The sequence below is a fragment of the Gavialis gangeticus genome, unplaced genomic scaffold (assembly GCF_001723915.1).
Source record: "Gavialis gangeticus isolate Ggan-Ray unplaced genomic scaffold, GavGan_comp1, whole genome shotgun sequence".
Lineage (NCBI taxonomy): Eukaryota > Metazoa > Chordata > Crocodylia > Gavialidae > Gavialis > Gavialis gangeticus.
Window position 1 is genome coordinate 35,190,561 of NW_017729027.1, and position 7,535 is coordinate 35,198,095.

The window sequence follows — 7,535 nt, forward strand, 5'->3', positions numbered from 1 at the left end:
GAGAGGTCTGATATTATATGCCTCCTGTTGAACTGAACAAATTAAAACCCTACTTTGCTTCTGTACAGAGAGAAACTGCCCTCACTAGCTAAACAATACAAGAACAAATCTGTACAGAGATGGAAGACTTAAAAATTGAGCCCATGGGGTGGATTATTTTATTTTGTGCACAATAAATTGCAGTCTATTTGTCATGGGATCTATTTATTCAGGTCTTACTGCATTTGGGCAGCAGGTTGTATCAAATAGTTGTGTTTTGGAGATAGGAGTGGTCAAGCTAGTTTTAAACCATTGAAGACAAAACTTCACATGGTCATGTCTTCTACAGACAGTTACTGCAAATGTTGAGGTGGCCCTTGCCTGACTGCTTGGGAAGTAGATTTGTGGCTTCTGCTACAAAATGTACATGGGGATGTGGTATATATTGCCTAGTATAGGCTTTTCCAACTTCTAAGTAGTCGGCGGTGACATGTTGCATGACCCACAGCCAGCATGAGCTAGCCAGCATGACATGCTGCATGACCCACACCAGCATGATCTACAGCCTGCCCAGGCCATATGCTGCATGGGAGCCTCTCTTCTTTTCTGCTGCACCACACTTGCAGGCTATGCCCTGATCACCGGCTTCCCTGTTCCACCATGGGCTATACAATTCTGTGCCACTCCCTAGGGGAGGAGCAGAAAGGGGAAGCCAGGTTCCAGGGGTGCCATGGAATAAAGGGAGGGGGAGCCTGGAAACCCCAACTGCAGCTCCAGCTGGAGTGATGAGGAAAGCAGTGGCCAGTTGGGAGCACTGGGTCACAAATTAAACCCTTGTGGGCTGCATGTCATTTAAACCTCCAGTTGAACAGCTGTGTTTTAGTGGTTGTTCATTGCACAAATTCCACAACAGTTAGTATGCACAAGCAGGGCAATTTGTTGGTGGACCGCACTGCTCAGGTTCTCTAGTTCTCTAGACACTGCTCTTGTAACAAGCATTTTGTATTACTCTTATCTTACCCCAATCTTTCTTTGTTTGCTCCTTCAGTTAGTCATGCATTGAGACTGCAGTTTCTTTGCAGGCCTTTCTTATGTGTGTGTACTGTGACCAGCACAAGTAGGCTAGGGATAGAAGTTGCACATAAACTGGTTAAGGCTTCAGAAATTGGTTTAAAACCTATAACAGAACATAAGTTCAGTGCACATAAACCAGTTTCAAAATGGACAAAACCGGTTTGAGATACACCTGGTTGAATGCAGTATCAGACTTAACTGATTGAGCTCAAACTGGTTTATGGAACTTCTGTCCCACACCCCTTCCTGGTTTAACTTAAACCAGAGTCCCCCAGCATCTGGCACGCTCTGCAGCCCTGGCACAGGGCTGTGCTGCCTGCTTCAGGGACAGGGATGTGCCAGATGCCAGACCCCAGCCCCCTTAAGGTGAAGGAGACAGGGAAGAGGTTTATTTCCCATTCCCTCCCCTGTCCCACTAGCACGGACCCGCCAGGCATTTCTCCACTCAGTGCTCCAGCAGCGGGGGCATGGCTCACACCAGCAGTAGCCTCAAGTGATCTAGCCAGGGATTTAGTTTCCCCCTCCTTGTCCCACCGGCATGGACCTGGACTGGGGTCTGCCTAATGCTCCCCACTTGCTGTTGCAGTGGTGGGGGTGGGGGTGCGGACAGATGCCATCTGGCATAGCCCCTTGAGGCAGAGGGGGCAGGGAAGGGGTTTATTCCCCCTCTACCCCAGGGGAGCGCAGCTGGGATCTGCTAGTCATGACTGCCAGCATCCCCTGATCGCTCCCTGTGCAGGGTGAGTGGCAGAATAAGCCTCTTCCCTGCCCCTTTTGCCTGACACCAGAGGGAGGGGGAAATAACCCCCCATGCTGCCCCCTCGCCTAAGGGGCCCATGCTGGCTGTCCTCTGGCCCTGCCGCTGGAGTGGTGAGGGGGCAGGGACCCTGACAGGGGCAGCAGCTCCTGTCATGGTGTCCCAGTGAGCACAAGTCTCTTCCCAGGTGGGGCCTGTGCTGTGGGCAGGAGCAGGACAGGCAGAGCTGCTGCAGACTGCGTGGGGTGAGCAGCAGCACCAAGGCTTGGAGGAGTGGCCATAGCCCCTCAAGCTACACCTAGCGCCACTGCAGCTCACCTCACTCAGTCTGTGGCAGCTCTGCCAGCCCCGTTCCCACTCACAGAGCAGTTCTTCTGCTGGGAAGAAGCTTGCGTTCCCCAGGAAACCATGAGAGGGACAGCTCCCTGCCAACTCACTGCTTCAGACTAACCCTCAAAGATTGAATCAGTTCAGGTCCTGGCTTTAAATTCATAGATTCATAGATTCATAGATTAAGGGACAGAAGGGACCTAGTAGATCTTCTAGCCCAACCCCCCGCCAGGGCGGGAGAACAACAAAAAACCCCAAAAAGAGAAACGGGACTCAAATGAGTAGAAACGGGACTTTCCCCTAGCCCTAGAGTCCAGATTCCTGATTGACCTAACTGTGTTCTTTCTCTGTGTTTGCCTCAGTTCAGCTGCCTTTCTGGCCAGATGTACCTGTAGGGGAAGGGAGACAGGATTAGAGCCTAGATGATAAATTTGACATCTGTTAAATAGTGTGTGAATGAAGTGTACACTATTTGCAAGTCATTGGATCAATGGAGAAAAATATATATAAGAAATATTCCACTTCTATGGAAGCGTGATAGAATTAAGAACAACAGAAGAATTATTTCCTTTTCCAAAAAACTGCTCAAAACCACATATCACTCATCACTAATTGAGCTAGTTCTTAGATGGGAGATATCTGGGGCGAAGAAAAAAGTGTTCATGATTAAGTAATTTTTCTACAGTAATTTTTTGTACAGATCACACTGCTTCATGCAGGATTTACTACCCAAGAATACTTTTTTCTGGTTGATCCAAAATCATATAGGACTGACAGCCTGAATCTCCATAAGAAATTAGTAGGGAATTAGCCTTGCTATTTGTATGTGTTATTTTAATAAGAGGTAGGTAGTCATAGATGGCACATTAGCAACAAAGGGTAAGACTTTGTTAAGATATTGAGGGGATTAATATAAATGAAAATAATTGACTAGAAAGTTGGGACACTTTTTTGTGCAAATGTAAAGGACATATGAAACAATTTCAAAACAAGTAAAACATTTTCAGTAGAAACTTGACTGAACATTTTAAGTAGAAACTTGGCAGAAACTTGACTGGATCAGGAAACAAAGATATTAAAATATCAGAATATACAATTTAGAGAAGTAACAAGCTCAGCAGGACACACAGGGGTGTGACAAACTTTTGTATAAAATTATATTTGTAAGCTGGATGACGTGACAAATGCAGATTTATGGAAAAGAAATAGTAAAATATAGTTATAAGAAACTCCTACAGACCTCCAAGGGAGTGCTTCAGGCAAATTCCACCCAGCAACGGCTTCAGTAAGGTTAGAACATTAATCACGGGAGATTTCAGTTACCTTGGCACTGACTAGAATAAGATTTGCAAAATGACTAATATAAGGAGGGTGTGTTATAGATACTGTTTTCTTACACAATTTGTTCAGCTGCTATGAAGCCTATAGGCTAATTTCATAATTGCTTTGAAGATGAAACAGATTATGACAGATAAAAAACAGTTTTGTCCATCAGTAATAGGTCCATGACTGGAACAACTAAGCACATAGTATTGTGCTCTCTGATCCAAGACACTCATCCAAATTTATTACCATAGATTGATTGATCCTTGCATATCTAAGGGTCAAATCCTGAATTCCTTGAAGTCAGTGGCAAAACTCCTATTAACTTCATAGAAAGCAGAATTTCACCCTTAATATTTCTAATATATTGTGCAAGTTATATCCATTTCCTGGATAGTTTGGTGGGAATGACCGTAATAACTCTAAATTGAAACATTTTTCTTTTAGCTCTTGTCTGCCATAAAAAGGGCATCCCAGAGGGGAAGATGAGTGGGAGCAGAAGGAGGTAAGTCAGAGGGAGCCTAGTTTTATGGCTCAGGGAGATAGTCACTCTCCTACTAAGGAGGGGGTTCTGGTCTTTACTCCTGCTGCCAGAGCTGCTTCTGCATTTCCTATTAAATCATGTATTTCTTTGGGTCTAAAATAGGATCCAGCAAAACTGATAAGTAAACTAGCACATTCTTTAGAGACAACAAAACCAAGACTTAAATATTTATGCAATGTCTCAAGATCAACATTAATATAATCTTACAAATAACTTAAAATAATTATATGATTTTATAAATCTCATTAAGACCATCAGAGTTTAGTGAATAAATGTTTTTCAGAATATGGGAAATTAATATGTGGAGGGAGTGCTAGCTGCTTGATTCATGCATGAATAATATGAGCTAACTAAGAACCTGGTCTTGCATGTGAATACATGAGTTATATTCTTGACATCGATTTAAATACTACTGTGGACTAGATCAGGGCTCCTCTTCTACTGCTGTATGCAGGAAAAAAAGTCTCAAGGTCTGTGTGCTGCCTGGTGCAGGTGGCAGGGAGGTTGTGTGCTGCTGGTGCAGCCCATGAAGAGTGGGGTGAGGGATCCACATACTCCCTCACCATGTGGCAGGGGTCCTTTTGCCTTTAGGAGATGATAGTGGGCCATGTTCCCACCACTGCTGCCCACAAGAGAGCAAGTTCTGGGGGGCTGTGCATGCTGTGTGCTGCTCATGTGGTATGTGGCCCAAAGACCACATGCTATCTCTGCATGCAGCCCCCAACCTCACTGAAGTTGGACAGCCCCTGGCAAAATCTACCAAGGGAGTCAATGTTATCATGCCTACACTTTAGTGCTAGGTACAGACATTCAAAAAGTCTGACGCAGAATCAATCTACATTACACAGTTTTCTGTAAGAGGTGCAGTTTAGATTGGCATACTTTCACCCTGAGGGGGGCAGCAATTCTTAGACTGGGTTCCACCATTTTTAAACCAGTCTGTGTGTGCTGAACTTCTGTTCTATTATTGGTATAGACTGGTTTCTGATCACTTATACTGGTAAAAGTGTAATGACTGTACCTGGCCTATATACCTGGACCTAGCTTTGGAATCCATAGACCTAAGTCAGTCACTCATCCCACTATACAGTGCTTGGGGGAGAATTAGACAAAGAGGATTCCCAGGACCCACTTTGAGCAGTACTTAAATTAAACAATGGAGAGAGGCATATAAATGAGTTTGCTTCTTGGTTGCAATGGTGGTGTGCATGTCTGAATTTTGTGCTCTGAGTGTGCATCTACATGAGATGCTTTAAGGCTCATTAGCTTAAATTTAAGGAACAGGGCATGCATCTACAGGTGTACACCCTTAGTGTGCTTTAAAAATGGCAAATTTAGGCTAGTCACACCTAAATTTGACACTAGCACTACGACTGAAAGAGACTTGGGGGTCATGACTGACCACAAGATGAATATAAGCCACCAATGCGATGCTGCAATCGGCAAAGCAAATAAAACCCTGGCTTGCATCTACGGATGCATCCCTAGCAAGATCCAAGATGTCATCCTCCTACTTTATTTAGCCTTGGTGAGGCTGCAGCTGGTGTACTACATTCAGTTCTGGGCTCCACACTTTAGAATGGACCTGGAGAAGCTTGAGAGATTCCAGAGGAGAGCCATGCACATGATCAGAGGTCAAGAGAGCAGACATAAGGAAAAACTTCTTTACTGTCCGAGTCTCCGGAGTGTGAAATACTCCGCCCAGAAGTGGTGCAAGCACCTACTCTCGACATGTTCAAGCAGCATTTGGATACTTATCTTGCTGGGGTCATCTGACCCCAGCTGACTTCCTGCCCTTTGGGCGGGGGCTGGACTCAATGATCTCATGAGGTCCCTTCCAGCCCTAACGTCTATGGAATCTATGAAATTTAGGTGCAAATAGTTTAAAGCGCAGTAATAAGCATGTAGATGCATTAAAGCACAATAATGTTGTGTATGTGTAGACTGACTTGGGACTAACTTCAGTCCCAAGTCAGTCCACACACAGAATTTATGTGCTTTAACGCCTTCATGTATAGCCACCTGCCTAAACCTGAGTGAGCATTTGTGAGAGGAGTGGTCCCTAAGGGTGCCCTTTCTCCAGCTTGTTCAAGTCCTTGAATAAATGTTAACACAGAAGGTGTGTGCAGGACCCCCCCCTCCACATCTTCCTCACTACTTTTTTGTGACTTAGTCTTAAGGATAAGAAGTTGCAAAAATAGATGCATTAATGGATTTTCAAGACTTTGAGTATAGTGGAATAAAATCACTCCTAAGTGCATAACCCAACAGCTCAGCATTTCTACATGCTACATAGCTTTTCAAACTTTTTTTTTAGCAATGAGTCCTAGCAAGAGAATCAGATTTTGATTTAGTCCTGAGCAGCATACAGGATCTGTTGCAAGCTATTCTGTAATAGTGATCACAATGCAGTCAAAAAAACAACCCTACAGCAGGGAATAAATAAACCAAAAACCCCTAATCCACCACAGCAATAGTTAACATTTAAAACTACACAAAAATGAGGAAGCTAGTTAGAAGTGTAACACCCACATACACAATTGGGTTGTATATTGTGGGCGGTTTTGTGTAGGCTTTTTATGTGGGCAAAATGGCCCCTGTGTTTGCGCCATGTGCTCAGTGCATGGCAAGGTAGGACCTGTATCTGGGAGAAATATGTAAAACCCTCTGGCCTCATTGGCCAGGGGAAGCAGAGGATTCTTCAGGCCAGTTGGTTGGGAGAGGAATTGGAGTGTGGCACTCCCTAACTGGACAAGGCCATGATGATGTCATGCAAAGGGATGTAAAGGGAGCTAGGTTTGGGGGAAGAGAAGTTGATGTAGGGGCTGCTGAAGAGTGAAGTCTCCTCCAAAGGAGCATTGCACATAGCGAAAAGGGAAGCTTAGGCAGAGGGGATACAGAGGGAGATTTATCCCAAAGTCTGGGATCTCCTCTCTTCTCCTTTTCTTCCCCTTTTCCTTTTGAGGTTTTAAGGGATTAATACTGGGGAAGGCCTCTTTACCTAGAGGGTAGGCCTGGTCTTTCCCCTTGTTTCTTTTGATGTTGTTCTGCTGTAGCCAAACTGTGTGGTTGGGCTGGCTGCAGCCATTAATCAACCTGGCTCCTTTTGGAGCTTTTCCTGCACTTCTATTTTAGCAGGCCATATAATCCAGCCCAGAAGCTTTGGGGTGTGTGCATAATCTTTGTCATTCCCCACAGCTGCATACAACCTCTCTGTAAATTCCTTCTGTAACCCCGCTGCCAGCCAGTGCCTGGAGAAGTGTTACAGAAGGAAGTTAAAAGGTGCACTCAAGAGGGGAAAAAGCCATCAGGTTATATAAAGTCAGTTTTAAAAACACTTTATTAGATGCTCAGAGTACTTGTATACCAAAAATCAAAAAAAGGCAGTAAATGATCCAAAATATCTAACATAGTTTAATGAGTCATGGAAGCCTTTAAAGGGAAAAAGTCACCATTCAAAAAAGTGGAAATCATGCTCAAATGAGAAAAATTGGAAAGTACACAATAATAAGGCAGGCCAAAACAATT

At 44.3% G+C, this 7,535-nt stretch overlaps 1 protein-coding gene across 2 annotated transcripts in view; it reads left to right on the plus strand.

Moving 5' to 3' along the window:
- The window catches only part of HMGCLL1 (3-hydroxymethyl-3-methylglutaryl-CoA lyase like 1), a 117,992-nt gene that overhangs the window by 58,418 nt on the left and 52,039 nt on the right, over window positions 1-7,535 (plus strand). The gene's annotated exons all lie outside the window — the stretch shown is intronic.